Source organism: Eschrichtius robustus, unplaced genomic scaffold (assembly GCF_028021215.1).
Source record: "Eschrichtius robustus isolate mEscRob2 unplaced genomic scaffold, mEscRob2.pri scaffold_914, whole genome shotgun sequence".
NCBI lineage: Eukaryota > Metazoa > Chordata > Mammalia > Artiodactyla > Eschrichtiidae > Eschrichtius > Eschrichtius robustus.
The window spans coordinates 1-19,752 of record NW_027175800.1 but is presented as its reverse complement, the minus strand read 5'-3'; the positions used below and the strand labels follow the sequence as shown (position 1 = coordinate 19,752).

The window sequence follows — 19,752 nt, the reverse complement described above, 5'->3', positions numbered from 1 at the left end:
TCGATTTACTGGCTAGGGTTGGAGTGGGAGACTCTGTTCTTTGCAGATGTGAGGGACTCAGGGTCCTTCAACATTGTGGCGTCACCTTCCTCAGGTCCTCAGAGCCCCGCGCTGGAAGAAGGGAGCTTGGAGAAGGCACGCACGCTCTTGGCCTCTTCTGCCCAGAGAGGACAGAGCCGCTTCTGCGCATGGTCCACCGGTCAGGGCTCGTCCCAGGGCCCCACCCAGAGGCAAGGGGGCTGTCGAAGGGAATCTGGATGCAGCAAAGAGAAAGGGCCAATGAGTATTGATTAACAACTAGCCAAGGTCCTACCTACCTACCAATTCACTGTCAGATCTTTAGAATACAAAGGGTTACATTCCTGCAATCCTCCTCTAATTCGAGACAATTCTCCCTTCATATTCTCTTTTGCTTATAGCAACCTTGAGCTGGGTCTTCCCAGGCTCTTCTTTCTACCCCTACAGGCTGTGGTCTCCTCGGAAGCTTTGGTGGGATGCAGGCGGCATCTGGGAGAAGGCGCCTCGGAACTCACCTGCCCGCGTTGCCCAGGACCCCAATTCCTTCCACCTCTCGGATGCTGCTTTCTTTTCCCAGGGACAGAGCCAAGCTGTAATTGACTCCTTGGGTATTTCAAAGTCCCTGATCCCAAGACTGAAGGATGACTGCCTGCTGTTGTGAAAGGTTACCAAATTATCAGGACCTCTGATTGGGAGGGACAGTGGGAAGAGGGGAGGTGGTGTCAGGGGAAAGGCACTGACATTTCAAACTCAGCTGGCGACTCCAGCCCCTGGTAATGGCTTTAGTAACTTCCCAGCTGATCCCTGTGATTGAGCATCAGGACCACTGAATGCTAATTGAGTTGAAAAGCTTCCCCCTCATGTGCTAAAACTCTCAGGCAGTAAAAGGCTTCTGACCATGTCTGGAGTTGCGTGCTGGGGACAATGTGGTGGGTTGCCTCTGTCTACACGTAACTGCTGTTCGTCTTCCCGGCTTGACGGGGTAGGGTTGCTGTACATACACAGACTTTAAAATTATTTTTAAATTATTTTTTTAAACTGAAGAATGGTTGATTTACATTGTTGGTGGTTTCAGGTGTACAGCAAAGTGATTCAGTTATGCATACACACATACATACGTATACATACATACATATATATGTTGTTTTCCAGATTCTTTTTCATTATCGTTTATTGCAAGATATTGAGTAATATTGAACACAGTAATACTGTGCTCTACAGTAGGACCCTGTTGTTCATCTATTTTACGTATATCATATATCTGTGTGTCTCTGTTAATCCCACACTCCTAATTTATCCCTCCCCTCACCCTTTCCCCTTCGGTAACGGAAATTTTGTTTTCTGTGTCTGTGGGTCTATTTCTCAAACAGACTTTTTTTTTTTTTAAGCAGATTGCACCTTGCTGTGGCTGGATCAATACTCTGGAGTAAGCTGTTTGCCCTCAAAACTGCTGGGGCCGCAGCCATGGAGCTGCAGGATCCCAACGGGGTCCTGACGTCCATCTGCTCTGTTTTTTTCAGGTGCGCTGAATCGACAGTCCTGAGTTTTGAAGTTTTCCTGGAGGGGACTTGAGGGGATTTCTCCAGGATCGATGGAACTCCTTTTGTGGTGCTTCAGTGCTTCCGCCATGAAGCGCTCATTTCCCTATGCACATCCCCCCGCCCCACCCCACTGTTTCCTTTACTCTCTCTCCTCCCACCCCCAATTCCCAGAAGAAGATCTAGGAATCAGGTCCAAACATAAGATCTTTGGAGAATCCTTGCGTGTGTTTTTTTAAATTTTTATTGGAGTATAGTTGATTTACAATGTTGTGTTAGTTCCGGGTGTACAGCAAAGTGAAGCAGTTATACATATACATATAATCCACTCTTTTTTAGACTCTTTTCCCATACAGGTCATTACAGAGTACTGAGTAGAGTTCCCTGTGCTATACAGTAGGTCCTGATTAGTAATCTAGTTTATAGGTAGTGTTGTGTATATGTCAATCCCAATCTCCCAACTTATCCCTCTCCCCTCCCCACTTTCCCCCCCTGGTAACCATAAGTTTGTTTTCTACACCTGTGACTCTATTTCGAATCCTTGTGTTTTACTCTCGTCCTGAAACTAGATAAAGCCTAGCCATCAATCAACAGGTGAGGAAGTAGAGCCAGGCGTTGGTTGAGTGTTGATGTTTCTGGTACAAGCTGACTCTCCGCTCATCATCCCACACCTTCATCAGCCATCATCATGCTGTCTGTCACCTCCTCTTCTCTGAAGAAGGCCCGGGCCATCTTTTGAAAATACAAAGTCCAGCATTGAGACCCTCCCAACTGAGAGAGCAGGAAGGGCCAGGGCTGCTGAGGTGCTCCCTGAACCCCACTCAGGGGATCTGTGTTGTTCCCCCCTGGGTGTATTGTGTGGACCCCTAAAATTCCTCCAAACCTCTGCCTCTGCGCTTCCAGATTGCCCCTGAAAGAAATGAACAATAATCATAATACCCACCACGTACTGACCGCTGGTCTCTTGAGGGCTGCCTTGCCATTGGACAACATTTGTTGAGCTCCTACTGTTTGCCAGACAGTGGGTACATGCTTTATGTGTGTTTAGCCCTTCTGACAACACTGTGATTTAGGACCTGTTAATATGTCTATTTTGCTGAAATGGAAACTGAGGTTCAGAGTGGTTAAATAACAAGGAAAAGTCCATGTTTTTACCCCCTACACTAATATATATGTATATTTGTGTATATATATTCTATATATGTATATTTAACATATATATGATGTTGACTGAAAAAAATGCACAACCTCAAAGTTGAGAAATATGTTTTATTTGGTGGGCAAAACTGAGGACTTAAGCCTGGGACACAGCCTCTCAGCTCTCTCTGAGGGACTGATCCAAAAAGGAGAGGGAGGCGCCATCAACTATAGGAGTTTTTGCAACAAAGACCAGGTAAATCGGAACATCGAAAGATTCCTGTTAATTAAAGAAAACCAGACATCTCGAGTTAATGAATTTTTAGTGTTTTTCTGTGTATGGGAAGATGCAAAAGTCTGGGCTCACTGAAATCCTTCCTTTGATATGCACCTCAGCTATGTGGGCCAGTATCCTGTGCTTTCTCATCCTGAGTTCCCTCGGGGTGCACCATCAGGGGAGGCTGTGGCAGTTGACTGCTAGATGGTGGGCATCCTGTTTCCATCCTGAGTTTCCTCAGGGTTCACTCTTGGGGCGGCTATAATGTGATGGCTTGATGGCTGCAACATCCTTTGTTTACTGATATGGCAGGCAACACTTTTTCATTGACAATTATATATATACAATAGACACTGTTCGTGTTGCATATATTATCTATTTTACGTACTACGTGTTTTTTAGAATCTTTGCAAAAAACCTTGCAAGGTAGGTGTTATTCTTTACATTTTGTGAAAAAGAAATTAAAGCCTCTAACAGGCTGAGAAATTTGTCATGTCACTACATCACGATTAACAAGTCAGTGAACAAGATTTTGAATCCAAGTAATCCTTTTGTGAAAACAAAACCCCCCCAAAAACAAAGAAACTATGTTCTTTCCATGCTCCAAAATATATTTTGGTCAAGTGACTTAAGAAACTCTCCCTTAAGCTTGTCTAAAGCAGAAAATAAGACAACAGTGCTTTACTGGAAATTATCAAAAGGCAGGATCAAGCAGGAATAATGAAAGGGAGCCTGAGGTTTCGGGTGATGAACCCACTGGCTAAATAGGCCCCTGGAAACAGACCCACTTTTTTTTTTTTTTTTAGTTAATTTGTATATTTGTTTATTGACTGTTTTCCTCCAATAGAATGTAATCTTTTTTTTTTTTTTAACATCTTTATTGGAGTATAATTGCTTTACAATGGTGTTAGTTTCTGCTTTATAACAAAGTGAATCAGCTATACATATACATATATCCCCATATCTCCTCCCTCTTGCTAGCTCATGATTTAGGACCCACGCACAGGAGAATTCAGGCTGCATTAATATAAAAATATGACTTGCAGCCCTGGAGATGTGGCTTCAGAGGAAATGATGACTTAATGCTTGTGATCTGTAAGAATGTTGGTGTTTTGGGTCAAATAACCTATGCATTTTCTCAAGGGAGGTAGGTTTGGGGAAAAAAGGCAATAATTAAACTGAACATACCAACAAGGAAAAAATAATTTAACTGTTATGATGACTCATTTCGTTGGCAGCTTCAGGTAATGAGGTGCTCTGGATGAATTTTCCTGAGAGCAGAAACATATCCCTTTAAATGATTAAGCATGTTATCTTCATCAATCTTTGAAGAAAATATTTCCAAGGTACATTTTATATTCTCTTTTGTCAGTAGTATTCTTGACAATTTTTAGGACTAGAGACATAGTTTTGTTTTTTTTTTTTAAAGAGTTTAAAGAACTATTTGATCTTTGAAAATCATGTTACATCGTTGGTCCCCAGTGTTTTCATCTACAGTATGTGAACTTTGGGTTAGATGATCATCAAGGTTCCTTCCATCGCTAATATTCTCTAAGTAAAGGGCTCTTGTGCACAATAAAATTTAAAACATAAGAATCATCAAGGGGCTTGTTAAAAATGCAGATTCTTAGGTATCATTGTTGGAGGTTCTGATTCAGTTGGTTTGAGTGAGGCAAGAGAACCTGTATCATAAATGGGTGCATACCCATGGCCATTTTGATGACCTCATTTTGAGAAACTGATTCTCTTTCCAGCCTCAGATAACAGATGTCGTAACCATTTTTGGCCACCAGGGTACCGTTGCTGCCCTGCCCTCAGTGGTGTGAAGTTGTAAGGGGCTGACCAGACCCAGAGGCCTGTGCTTTGAGAGTTTGCTTCTGATCCCATCCTCAGTATTAACTGTCACTTAGTTAATGTAGCTGCTGAGGAAAACCAGATAATCGAGCTTAAAATTAGGTGCCCTGCATTTGTACCTATGAGTCATTAAGTTTTCATCTCAGGCTGGGTAGGGGCGAGGGGAGGACTTCCATTTTCTCCTGTAGTCTAAAGTGCATAAATGAGCCACGGCTATCTTAGACCCTGTTTGGAGGTCTCTTACTCTTTGTTCGTGTTCTTTGTCATCCTAAGAGTCAAGTTTCTGGAAGGGCGACATCAGGATAAGTGGCAGATTTCTGTGTAAATATGTTAACATTTCATAGTGAGGTTTGGGGTCAGGGCTGTCCCTGACTTCTCTTTTAAATTTCTTTATTTTTTAAACAGTTTTATTGATGTATAATTCACATGCCATACAATTGACTCTTTTGAAGTATATGCAATTCAGTGGTTTTTAGTAAAATCTGTGAATTTATAGAGTTGTATGCACCTATCATGTAATCTAATTTTTGAACATTTCCATCACCCTCCAAAAGAAACCTTGTGCCTATTTGGAATCACTCTCATTCCCACCCCCAGACCCATTCAACCGATAATTTACTTCTTACCTCTATAGATTTGCCTTTTGTAGACATTTCATATAAATGGGATCATACTGTATGTGGTCTCTTGTGTCTAGCTTCTTTTATTTAGCGTAATGTTTTTGAGGTTATGCAGTAGCATGTATCATATTGCCAAAGAATATTCTATAGTATGGATATATACTACATTTTATTTATCCATCCACCAATTAATGGACATTTGGTTTGTTTCCGCGTTTTCGCCGCTCTGGCTGATGTGTGCATGTAGTTTTAATTTCACTTGGGTGGTTACCCAGGGGTAATTACCTGGGTCATATGATGAATCAGTGTTTCAAAGTAGCAGTTTCGAATTTGACAATTCCACCAGCAATGCATGAGGGTTCCAGTTTCTCCATATCCTTGCCAACACTTGTTATTATTGGATACAAGTCCTTTATTGGATATATGATTTTCAAATATTTTTTCCTAGTTCATGGCACGTCTTTACTTTTTTAATGGTGTCTTTTGAAATGCATTATTTTTTATCTGAATGAAGCCCAGCTTATTTTTTTCTTTTATCAATATACTTTTTGGTGTCATAGCTAGGAAATCTTCGCCTGACCCAACATCAGTGTCTTGATGCTTACCTAAAATCTTGTAGGCTCTGTTCAATAGGAAGTGACCAGTGACACCTACTATTTAGTGCCTTGTTTAAACAGATGAAAGATGAATATTCACGTTGTGGCCTGAACCTACTCTAATGAAAGCTTGCCGACAGTTTTCCTAAGGGCGTGAAGGTGCCGCAGCCAGACTGGACTCCTCCATCACCATGCCATGGCCTTCTTAGCATCTCTTCCTCATCTTAGTGCCTGCCAGCAGCAGAGGAAGGAGAACATAGGTCTTTCATGTACCTTTTTGTACTATGAGGTAGCACTGTGCCCTCCTTACTTTTTCAGAGCCTTAGGTAGAGGACCCTACCCTGAGGTGCCACAGCTGGAGGAACACAGCCCTTCTCTTTTTATAGGTTTTAGAGTGAGATAGCGGGACAGTAGCTCACTCTCAGGCAACAAAAAACCAAACAAAAAACCACCCACTGCCTTAGGGTTTTGTCCTAAGAGTATGCTGTTTGCAGCCTCTGTAGGTAGACACCAGGCGTCCCTGAGAGCTTCTGATAGACTTGATACTTCTCCCCAATCCTGTTGTGTCTCTCCTGCTTTCCTAAAATACTAAGTAGTTTGTGTCCACTTTCAGTTCTGGATTTTTCCCACTGCGTTTAGACTGGGAGAAACGTTATCAAATCCCAGCGTCATGAATGCCTGATTATCACTTGTAACTTTTGTCTCTTGAGCCTAGAAGGCATCTCTTGTGTATAAATGACACTGGACGTTAATATGCACCCTGAACTTGAATACAGTGCACATCTAGTAACAGCTTGTATAAAACGTGTTACTCCCCGAAGTAGTCCTAACTAACACCTTATAATTGAAAAAGTGAGTTATAATTGACCAAATGCTTTCACAAATATGATCCCTTTTGATCCTCACATCTCTGTGGGGAATTACTGCTCCTTTTTTTAAAAAAATAAATTAATTTTATATTTATTTATTTTTGGCTGCGTTGGGTCGTTGCTGCGCGTGGGCTTTCTCTAGTTGAGGCGGCTGGGGGCTACTCTTCTTGTGGTGCGCGGGCTTCTCATTGCGCTGGCTTCTCTTGTTGCGGAGCACGGGCTCTAGGCGCGCGGGCTTCCGTGGTTGTGGCACACAGGCTCAGTAGTTGTGGCGCATGGGCTCAGTGGCTCCGCGGCATGTGGGATCTTCCCGGACCAGGGCTCGAACCCGTGTCTCCTGCATTGGCAGGCGATTCCTAACCACTGTGCCACCAGGGAAGTCCCTACTGCTCCTTTTTTACGTATGAAGAAAATGTCTGGACTTCCCTGGTGGTATAGTGGTTAGGAATCGCCTGCCAATGCAGGAGACACGGGTTCGAGCCCTGGTCCGGGAAGATCCCACATGCCGCGGAGCCACTGAGCCCATGCGCCACAACTACTGAGCCTGCGCTCTAGAGCCCGCGAGCCACAACTACTGAGCCCACGTGCCTAGAGCCTGTGCTCTGCAACAAGAGAAGCCACTGCAATGAGAAGCCCGTGCACCGCAACGAGGAGTAGCCCCCGCCCGCCGCAACTAGAGAAAGCCCACGTGCAGCAACGATGACCCAACGCAGCCAAAAATAAAATATAAACAAAGAAACAAAAAAAGACTTGTCAGAAGTCATTTATCCCCAAATATAGGATTTCTAACACCAAATTTGATGCCTTTCATGTAGCATCATGCTTCCTCTCCAAAGTAATAACACTGAATTTTTGTAATTTTAAGAATATTAGACATGCCATGTTATATTAGACCTATGGTTAATCTATAAGCAGTCATTTACATTTTGAATGAGATCTGTAGACAGCGATATATATTCACTTTTTAGGACTTATTTCCTTCTCAAGCTTCTATTTCTTGCTACAAAGTAAAACGTTTTGTTTCCTGTTAAAGGAGTTCTAGGCATTGTCAGTGGGTAAGGTTTGTGGTGGTAGCCAGAGTACAGAGATCCTGAACGTGGGGACGTCCTTTTGCCATTAAATTTATACTGTGCCCGAAGCTGGGTTGAATAGTTTTAGGCTGTTTGAGGTCCCAGGAAGACTCTTTGCCCACCCAGGGAGCAAAAGGCCCAGGAAAATTTCCATGTGATTTTAGCTTGACCCCATTTACTGGATGATTCATCCCTCCTTTCCTTAATTCCACGCCAGCTTTCTTCACCTAGGTTTTCTCCTTTTCCCGAGACCATTCTTATCGTGATCTCTTGCTTTCTTTGTTTCACCACCTGTGGCTTAGGACCATATTTCTCCAAGTGTGGGCCCTTGAGCAGAAACATCAGTTTGTTAGAAATAGAAATTCGGAACCCACAAAATCTGCTTAGTCAGAAACTCGAGGGGATGGGGCCCAGCAGTCTGTCTTTGACACACCTTCCAGGTGATTCTGATGCATGCTCAAGTTTGAGAACCATTGGTGCAGTAGTTAATTTTTTTTTTTTTTTTTTTTTAGCATTCCTTTAACCTTTCAAAGTGATTTATGAATTTCATCTGACTTACCACCCTTTAGGACAGCATTTTTCTCGCAGTGCTTTGTTTTTGGCCAAAATAAAGGGTTCCGTGGTCAGCTGGCATGGGAAAGACTACATTCTTATGCATCCTTACTCTGTGCCCCCCATACCCTACCCCCAAAGTAGGTGAGGATTCTGGGGTCAGTTGCCAGGTTTCAAATTTTAGCTCTATCACTTAGTAGCTACTATTACTGCCACCTACTTACCTTAGTGATCTTTGGGGAAGTTACTTTCCTCTCTGAGCCTTTACTGTCTAGCTTGTAAACTCATGGAATAAAATGGCAATTACTTCTGTAGGAAGTTGTGAAGACTAAACAAAGTGATGCACATACAGTGACTCAGGTGGTGTTTGGCACGTGGAGAGCTTCCTTGAATGTCGTGGATCATACTGGCTATGACCCTTGTCATTGCCAGGACTGTACTAAATAAATAAATAACTCTCCATCGGTTATCTCTGGCGCTTGGCATTTCACTGCTCATTTCTAAACCTGAACATTTGCCGTGTGCTCCATTTTTCAATATTATACAAATGAGACTAGTTTTCACTAATATCCCGAGATAAACTGTATTTGAAATTTTGCTTATTTCTTCCTTTTGTTTTCTGCCACCAAGCCACTTTCCTATCTGGGGCAGAATATTTCTTTTGATAGTGATTTAATATTTTAAGCCTTTGTTGAAGAATGTTGTCTAAGATGTGTCGAAAGTCTAAATAAACATTATTTCCTGCCTCAGTTTATTTACCACTTCAAAAAATTTCAGGTGTTTTATATCTATTTCTCTTTATAGATACAGAATCTACCTATAGATATAGAATTAATACAGATATCTATAGATTCTATCACTTTACGGTGTTTCTTCCATTAGGTTATTTTTACTTCAGTGTCTGAGTCTATTCTTAATTAAAAATTCCATCAACCTACCCTATACTTCCAACAAATCCACAATGAATCTTATTTTATTGGGTCTTCTCCAGAGCCTTTGTAGGAGCCAAATTTGGGGCTATTTGGATGATTCTATCTAACTTTGCCTACAAATTCATAGTCGTCCTCAAGAGCATCCAGAACTCTGGTTGGATACCATTCCATCCTGGTGATTTATTTCACTTTTGTCAGTTAGGACGAGTACAACCCTTGCATTTTTCTTTCTTTACTTTAGCATAGTTGGACTGCTTCATAACAACATTTGTATCCAAATATCCTCTTCAGTAAAATATATCAGAATTTTGATTTATTCTCTTTTCTATCTTTTATTCATCCATGTACTCATGTTTGTAAGTCCAACTGATTCTTGGCTGGCTTTCTACCAATACTAAAAGAAAAAAACAACAACCGGAAAGTCCTTAAATTTTTTTTTTAGCATTCCTTTAACTCTACAAAGCGATTTATGAATTTCATCTGTCTTACCATCCTTTAGGACAACATTTTTCTCACAGACTTTTGTTTTTGGCCAAAATAAAGGGTTCCGTGGTGAGCTGGCATGGGAAAGACTACATTCTCATGCGTACTTACTCTGTGCCCCCCATACCCTACCCCCAAAGTAGGTTAGTGATTCATAATTCACAGTGGCATTTTGAAAGATTCTGAGATGTACTGCATAAAGAATCTAATAGATTAACTTTGACCTATTCCCCCCCCCCGCATAAACACCTATCATCATCCCATGAGCTAATGTTGGATAGGACACCTCTGTGACCTTTTGGTTTAGGAGTTTCCTTATTCTCTTTTGGTCAGTCTTTGTGTGTTTAGATGTACTTCTCTTTTTGTCTTTGCTTATTTATTTCATTGCTAGTTAGACTTGCTGGGTCTTTTTTCCTTTTGCATTCTCAATATTAATTTGAAAATTTTGTACTTGAACTTTCTGTAACACATCTTTGAAACGATTCCTTTCCTCTTTCTGTCATCTGGTCTCTGAGTGATTGTCTGTTTGTTTTCATGTTTCTTTAGAGTGTTAGCCCTGGATTGGGTCAGATAACTTATGGGGAGTACTTACAATGAGTTTTAGGTCTTGTACCTGTGAATATGTCTTTTTTCCATTTATGCTTTTCCCATACTTATTTTTTTGATAGGCTTCTGTGACCCAAGTTGAAATTTTATAATAATTTACTTTGAACAACAGAGTGATTTTTGTTATCTTTCTGTATTCTATATTGAAATGGTTATTTTCATACTTTTAATAAGAATGCTACTTTGGTACTACTGGTGGTTATAATGGTTTCAGCGGTTTTTTTAATTTACTTAATAGTTGATGTAAGATTTTTAAGCTTCATTGCTTGTGATAGGGAATTAGCAACTAAAATAGTATGTTAACATTTATCTTTTCCAGTGAACCTACTCAGAAATTCACTTTTCCTTCACAGAATTTGTAACAGAACTTCATATTGCCTTGCAGTGCTTACTGCATACAAGCTATGCTCTTGTTTCTGCTTGCAGGCTCTTGCCAGATGTCATTTTGTCAATGACACCCATTCCTACCACTGCATTTGAAGTTGCAGACCTCCTTCCCCACACTACCTGTTCCCCTCTCTACTTCATTTTTGTCTTTTGTGTTGATCAATATGTAACAAACTATGCATTTTATTTATTCATTGTGTTTGTTCTCCTTTAATACAAGGTGAACTCCCTGAGGGCAAGTGTTTTCATCTGTTTGGTCACTGCTTTACCTCTACTGTCTAGAACAGTGTGACACATTATGGATGCAGAGTAAGTTTTTTATTGAAGTACAGTTGATTTACAATGTTAATTTCTGCTGTACAGCAAAGAGACTCAGTTCCGTATATATGCATTCTTTCTCATACTTTTCCATTATGGTTTATCACAGGATATTGAATTTAGTTCCCTGTGCTGTATAGTAGGACCTTGTTGTTTATCCATCCTATATGTAATAGTTTGCGTCTGCTAACCCCAAACTCTCAATCCATCTGTCCCCCACTGAATTCTTGATCTAAAAAAAATTTAATCTCAGGAGATGTAGAAAATGCATTCCATAACATTCAGTATCTATTCATGATACAAAATGAACAGACTATCATTAGAAGGTATAAATATTCAGCAGATGTGATATTTAATGGTGAAACATTGAAAACATTCTTTTTTAATATTGGGAACAAGATAAGACACCTTTCACCAACAAGATAAGATAATCCTTCTTTGCAGCATTATATAGGAAGTCTTACACAGGAAGAAAAAGAAGAATTCTTAGCATTGGAGAAGAAGAAACTGCTATCACTAGTCATTGAGGATATCTTGTCCCTGTAGAAAAACCAAAAGAATCCACAGATGAGGTATTCGAATGAATAAAAGTGGTTAGCAAGTATACTGCAAACAAAATCAATATACAAAATCAATTGCATTTCTGTACTCTGCTACAACTATTTAGAAAAGGCAATGAGATACCACTTATAATATTATCACAATTATAAAGTACCTAGGAATAACTCTAGCAAGAATAGGCAACAACTATATGGAGAAAATTATAGAACAAAGACACCTAAGAAAAACTAAAGGAATGGAGAAATAAATCTTATTTCAATAGAAAATTTCAATCTACAGAAGATGTGATTCTCCCCAAATTGTTTTAGAGATTTTAGGAAACTAAAATGAATTTCCTTCACCTCCCTCCCCCACATAGAACATGCGAGCTGATTCTTAACAGCAAATGGAAGAGTGAATTGGGGATTTTTGACCTACTAGATATTAAGACTCGCTATTATAAAACTCTACCAATTAAGACAGCATGGTACTGAGCAGAAATAAAAATAGATGATTGGAAGAGATTAGAGAAGCCAGGAGCACAGCCGTACATTTATGGTAAAGAGGAATATATAAATATATATGTGTATGTTTTGGGGGTCAACTTTTAAGTTCTCTTAGCAAATTATAGTTATACATTGCAGTGTTATCAACTAGTCACCATGCTATACATTAGAACCTCAGAACTTATTCATCTTATAGCTTAAAGTTTGTAGACTTTATTTTTTTAGAGCAGTTTTATGTTCACAACACCATTGAGTGAAAGGTACAGGGATTTCCCATGTACCCCCTGTTCCCACATATGTATAGCCTCCACCATTATCAACTACTCAGCAGAGAAGTATATTTGTTACAACTGATGAATCTACATTTACACTTCATTAGCACCCAAAGTCCATAGTTTACATTAGGATTCACGCTTGGTGTTGTATGTTCTATGGGTTTTGACTAATGACATTATCCACCATTATGGTATCACTTAGTTGGAATCAAAGAGTATGTAGCCTTTCAGATTGGCTTCTTTCACTTAGTAATAAGCATTTAAAGTTCTTGCATATCTTTTCATGGGTTGATGGCTTATTTCTTTTTAGTGCTGAATAATATTCCATTATCTGGATGCACCAGTTTGTTTACCCATTCATCTACCGAAGGGCATCTTGGTGGCTTCCAAGTTTTGGCAATTATGAATAAAGCTGCTATGAAACATCTGTGTCCAGGTTTTTTATGTGGACATAATTTTTCAACTCCTTTGTGTAAATACCAAGGAGTCCGATTGCTGGATCGTATAGTAAGAGTATGTTTAGTTTTGTAAGACACTGCCAAACTCTCTTCCAGAATGGCTGTACTATTTTGCATTCCCACCAGCAATGAACGAGCGTTCCTATTACTTCACATTCTTGCAAGTATTTGGGGCTGTCAGTGTTTGGATTTTCATTTTTCTAATAGGTAGGAGCATTGTCTTTAATTGGCGGGGGGTGGGGGGGGAATAAAGGAAGTAACTCAGATATTCATTAATATCACTAGAATGATCTTGATTAAGCATGGTCAGTCCCTGAACTAGTGTCCTCCCGGACTGGGGAGTGCAGCGCGGGGCGGGGACTCGCAGAGAGGAGAACAGCGCATCAACCCCAGCGGGAGGCGCGCAGGTCTCGGGATGCGGAAGGCGGGCCGGCGCCGCGCTCCTCTCCGCCCCCGCGAGCGAGACGGTCACGTGCAGCGGAGGGGCTGACCTCCGCGGGCGGGCCTGGGAGGGGCGCCGCGCCGGTGGTTCAGGGTCGCCCGAGGCTAGGCGCGAGGCAGGCACTTGCGCAGCGCGGGGCGGAGTGCGAGCCGGGGCCGGAACCGCCGCGGGTGGGGAAGGGCGGGGAGGAGCCTGGGAGCGCGCCGGCCCCCGCAGGGGGAGGGGTGGGGCGGAGCCGCGGCGCGCGCGCCCGTCGGAGGGGGAGGGACAGAGCAGCCATTGGGCGCGCTCAGGGTGGCCGCTGCGAGTGTGGGGCGAGCGTGGACCGCGGCGCGGCGGTGCGACTCCTTCCCCGGCCCTTCTCCCCGCCCCAGGCGAGGGCACCGTGTGGCGGCGGCGGGGCCAGCGAGGCCGGAGGAGGCGGCTGTGCCCGGGCATGGTGGTCTGGGGCAACGCGGAAGGTGAGCGGCCCCCGGGCCGGCGGCGGGGGTGGGGGCGGGGTGGGACTGGCCTCGCGTCGCCGGGCGGCGGCCCAAGCGCGGGCGGCCTGAGGCGGGGCGGGGGCGGCGCGCCGGCCCGGCCCCCGCGGCCCTTGGTCTCGCGGCCTGGGCGGCCCGCGAGAAAAAAAAAAAGAACTTAAAAATTGAGAGTTGCATGTATAATAAAATGGCATGAAACTATACACAAGCATTGTCCCAAAACCAGTTTGCTGGTTTTGATACTGTAATATAGTTAGGTAAGATGTAACCATTGGAGGAAACTGGATGAAGCATACATAGGACTTCTGTGTACTATTTTTGCAACTTCTTTTTTACCTCTGATTTTTTCAAAATGAAAAAAAAAGTCAACAATTTTAGTGCTGTTTTCTTGTAGATGAAATAGTGTCCCGCCATGAAAGCAATGAATTACTGATAAAAACCGAGGGCTACATCTCAAAAACATCATATTGAATAAAAAAGCAAATAGCATAAAAAGATATAGTATAAAGCTCAGAACATACACCCTAAACAATATGTTATTTAGAGATACAGCTATGAGAAAACTAACAAGAAAAGCAAGTGGATGATAAGACACAAACTTGAAGATAATGTTTATCTCAAAGGACTAACGGAGGGTATGTGACCAAGAAAAGGGATTCAGGGTCCTCAAAGGTGATTGTAATGTTCTTTTCCTTAAATTTTTATTAATCACTATTTTATAACAACTCTGAAGTCTTAAAAATGTATAAACCTGATCTTTAGCATTTAATAATCACCTTTATTGAAAAGAGTAAAATTAAGTGAAAGGTGAATAAAATTCAGCAACATTAAACATGTTTGATAGAGCATATAATTATAAGAGCATCTAAGAGAAGATTGGGTTCTAGTTTAAATTCTGGTCTGACTAATTTGGGGTTAGTAGGTTTTGGTCAGTGGTTTTTGAAGGGCGGTCCCTGGGCCAGCAGCATTAGTACCACTTAGATATTTGTTAGAAACGTAAATTCTCAGACCTTACCCCAGACCTACGCTCTTGGGGAAGAGCCCGGCACTCTCTATTTTAACACAAACCCTCCAGGAGGTTCTGATGTGCACAGACTTTTGAGAGTCACCAGGAAGTTCAACTTTCTCACCCATAAAATTAGAAGCTAAAACTAGATCAGTGTTTCCCAAAGTGTGGTAGATGTAGTACTGATCATGTGCAAGATGTTTTTAAGTGATAGACACATCACCATTTAAAATTTTATTTATTGTAATGTTTGTTAGACTAGTACAGATAGCTTACCAAACCCCTAAGGTCACTGATGTTGTGTCATACATTGCTAAGTTTAAAAAAAAAAAAAAAAAGGAAAGGAATCAACTTAATGTAAATATAAATAATAAGGCAAAATAGTAAGGTATGTATAGCAGAAAGTAACACAGCATTGTAAATCAACTATACTCCAATAAAAATTTAAAAAGTAAGGTGATATGAGAATATCACAAAATTCCTGGGGTTAGTTCTTAGATACTAAAGTTTCGGTAGTCCTGAAGAGGATCAATCTTGAAAATATTTTCCATTCTAAAATTCTGAGACTTCATATGCTTGCTTTTCTTACAGATCTGCCTCCTTAATTTTGCTTTTTAAAATTCAAGCTAATACGTTAAAAGTTTAGTCCACACAGCTTGTGTTGGGAGAGGAATGGCCTGTTACTGTGCTTTTGTATTGGGGGATACTTATCTGAGATTGAAAATTTAACCATAGTTAATGGAAAGTGTGGATAATGCACATGCGAATCATTAAAATTAAATATATTAAGGAGAAATCTGTTTTGAAAACATGATTTAATTTTAGAAGCACTTTCTTTCACTACGTGTAGTATTTATAGTGGAATAGGCAGGTGGTTTTATGTAAGGAAATGAAATGAGGTTTGTGGACAGTAAGAAACATATTTTGATAATTAGGGATTTAGACTTTGAAAAGTCTATACAAGTTATAAACACCTACAACATGACCGGCCCTTTTGTTAAAAAGTAAATTTATTTATTTATTTATTTTTGGCTGCGTTGGGTCTTTGTTGCTGTGCGTGGGCTTTCTCTAGTTGCGGCGAGCGGGGACTACTCTTCATTGCGGTGCGTGGGCTCTAGGCGCGCGGGCTTCAGTAGTTGTGGCACTTGGGCTCAGTAGTTGTGGCTCGTGGGCTTAGTTGCTCCGCAGCATGTGAGATCTTCCTGGACCAGGGCTCGAACCCGTGTCCCCTGCATTGGCAAGTGGATTCTATACCACTGCGCCACCAGGAACGCCCATGACTGGCCTTTTTAACTGGCATTTTAAATAGCTTTTTTGAGATGTAGTTCACATACAGTTCACCCACTTAAAGTGTACAATTCAGAGGTTGTGTATAGCCAGAGAGTTGTGCAGCCATCACGGTGCACAATTCTAGAACATTTCATTACCCCAGAAAGCAACCCTATATCCATTAGCAATTATTCTCCATTCCCTCTACACTCTCAACCCTAGGCAACCACTTATCTACATCTTATTTCTATGGATTTGCCTATTCTGGGCATTTCATATCAATAGAATTTATATTTCATATAAACATAATGATATGTAGCCTCCTGTGACTGGCTTCCTTAATATAATATTTTCAAGGTTCATCCGTATTGTAGCATGTATCAGTACTTTATTCCTTCTTATTGCTGAATAATATTCTGTTCTATTGATATTATATGTCACTTGATGGACATTTGGGTTGTTTGCACTTCTTGTCTTTTATGAATAATGTTGCATGTATGAACATTCATGTTCAAGGGTTTGTGTGAAAGTATGTTTTAATTTCTGTTTTATACCTCGGAGTGGGATTTCTGGGTCAGATGATGACTGTGTTTAACATTGTAAGGAACTGACTGGATCTAAAATGCATTCTCATTTAAAGCAAAATTACAAGTTTGCTGAAAACTTAAATACATTTCTGTTCTAATTTATAATAAGGTACCAATTTTGTTTGTCAATGGTTTTATTACAGACTATCTCTCTAAAATGATATTTGGCAAAAATCATCATTAAAATACATGTTTTTGAAAACAGCAGCTTACAAACGGCTGTTCTACATCACAGTTTATCATCATTTATCAAAATTGTCACATCTTCTGTGACATGGTTCTTTCTCTGCATATTTTATCGCTGCCTGTGTCATTTAGCATTTAGGGGAAAAAAATGTCATGGAATCTGCTTCCTGAGCTGATGATTGAATTCAGATTGTTTTGGTTGACTTTTACAAATAAATTACATGTTAAGAAACTGATGGTAGTTTTTTTTCTAAAATTCTCGTTTCAGCAATAATAAAAATCATACTTCTAAAATAAAAACATAACATTTTGTAGTCTAGCTGCATCTGACCCTTGATATTTCGCTGTGTTGCCCTATTAATATTTTGAAGTTATAAGGAGAGATACTATTTTGTGTAATGAGAATTTATGTTCAGTAAATTGTTAATATTTGACTTTGTCTTACTTTCTTCTAATGCTTTCCTAAAGGCTTATGTACTAAATTAGCTACCTTTGGATTTCTTTTTAGGAAAGGTGTTCCAGATATTTCTTTTTCATACCTACTTGTGAAATGAGGTTTTTAGCACCTCCTTGTTATGAAGGAATACTTCTGAAAAAAATAAGATAAACAACTAAATGCAGTGAATAACTGAAGTAATAGAGAAGTGGTAGTGTAGAAAAAAGATGCTCCTCAGGGAAGAGAAAGAAAAAATACCAGTTGGACTTGAATGGATAAGATTTATTTAAAGCCTTTCATTGCTGCATGGAGGATAAACAAAAAGAGTAGTAAGGCAGCATGAGGCATTCAGTGTCCTTGTAAAGAAGACAAGAAATATCCTTAATCTCTGAATCTATAACTATAAGATTCTACACATAGATCAGCTAAAATCATCCTTTGTTTTATTTCTAGTAGGGATAAGCTGTTGTATGCACAATATTGTAATGGATGTTTGTAGTGAAGACTTGAAGCATTTGGATCATTTGGGAAGTAGACTCAGACAGGGTTTAGTGTGTAGAATACTTGTAAGCATGTGCCCTTGGGAACAACATAGTGGGAGGGAGGCAGAGGCGTCAGGATTGGGCAGAAGCTTACGTCAAAGTGTCTCCTTGGCCAGCCTTCCAAGAGAGGTTTGTTGATAGCTTGGCTGTGGGGTATGACAGAAAGAGGTGTCAGGATGATTTCAAGGATTTCAGCCTAACTAACTAGAAGGACGAAGTTGTCATCAAGTTCATCCTTTGAAAGGAGGTTTGGTGGAGAAGATCTGGAGTTAGTTGGGCCTGTTAAACGTTCGAGATCTGTAAAACATCTATTGGCAGAGGATGAGTTGGTGAGTCCATATGTGAAACTGGAGCCCAGGAAAGAGGTCTGCAGTATATATAAATATGGGGGTGGTCAGCATAGGATAGATGCTAATTAGACCAGGAGACTAGCTGAGACCACCAAGTGAGCATGTGTAGACTGACTTGAGGATGAGACAGGGCTGAGTCCTGGGACACTTCAGCGCTTAGAAATTGGGGCAAATAGGGGAAACCAGCGGAGGAGACTGGGATGGAGCCCCAGGACCCAGCACACTGCTTAACAGCAGTGGGTAGTAGATGTTTATTTAGTGGATAAATGTCCAAAGGGGAGGGAAAATAACATGGGACAGTGATGAATTTTATTTCTCCAGGTAGAATAAATTAAAAGGTGAAAAATAGGATCAACTGTTATCTATCTCATCGGTGAATGGGTGGGGAGTGAGTCATGGAAATTAGAATAAAAATAGATGTGTTCTTTTCTATAAAAATAGATGTGTATACATATAAAATAGGAACCGTTCCTTTTAATAAACTGAAGTATTTTTAATGCAGTTACTTTCTTTTAATCTTTATGGTACCTATTGTGCTTGTGTGTGGCTAATTCTTCGAGAAACTGTATAAAAATGTCCCCTGTGTATAGAGATGAATCCAGTTCTTCAGATTGATTATTTCTGTTGTTTGTGAATATGCTTTAAAGTAGCACATTAAGTAGTTGAAACTCATTTGAGAAATTATCCTATATTTGTATCTCTCTTCTTTGTACTAAATGACAGAAGAATTTCATTTATATATTTGCTACCATATATTTGATAATTTACAGTAGAATTTTCAGTGTTCTTCATGGTTAAAATTGGTACTAAAGGTGATTTGGAAATTGTGTTGAGCATGTATCTTGCTAAACTATAGAAGACAGACATTTTCTTCAAGGATTTTATATTCTAGGTGAAAAAGTTAAAACATTTATGGAAAGGTACATAAACAATTTTCTTGGGAAAATATACAGTTATGTCATTGAAACTCTGAGTCCTGTCTTACACTGAGCGGGACATTTATTAAAGAATAGACTGAAAGCAGAAATATCTGTAAGCTTGAATTTTGACAGAATGAAAGAAGAATACAAAAATCAAGCTCACAAACTCAGCTGCCTTGATGTGGATGAAGCTTCTGTAAACAGACAGCTACTGTCCTTGAATAATAGTTCACATATCTTTTAAAGTGAATTAAGCTTTGGTTGTATTGGACCTGACCTGTCGGTGAGAAGGAGATGGCTGAGTCCAGGGAGGCGTGTGAGCTTTCTCAAGACAGACTAGAGTCGCTGGTGACTGAGACAAGTAGTGAAGCGTTATTTCAAGGGTTGAAATGTGAATAGGAACCAGTGATTTAACAATGCTCATCTCTAACTTTAAGCCTTTCCTTGAGCCAGAAACCTTGGTTTTTTATGAGAGTTTGAGATTCCCTGAAGATACAAC

At 40.4% G+C, this 19,752-nt stretch overlaps 1 long non-coding RNA gene across 2 annotated transcripts; it reads left to right on the top strand.

Moving 5' to 3' along the window:
* Positions 1-16: 16 nt before the first annotated feature.
* Positions 17-5,502, top strand: LOC137758465 (uncharacterized). Of its 2 annotated transcripts, XR_011073006.1 has the most exons (3): positions 17-682; positions 1,410-1,444; positions 1,539-5,502. It is a non-coding gene; the product is annotated as an uncharacterized lncRNA (long non-coding RNA). The 2 variants fall into 2 exon arrangements; XR_011073005.1 differs by lacking the exon at positions 1,410-1,444.
* Positions 5,503-19,752: the final 14,250 nt, after the last annotated feature.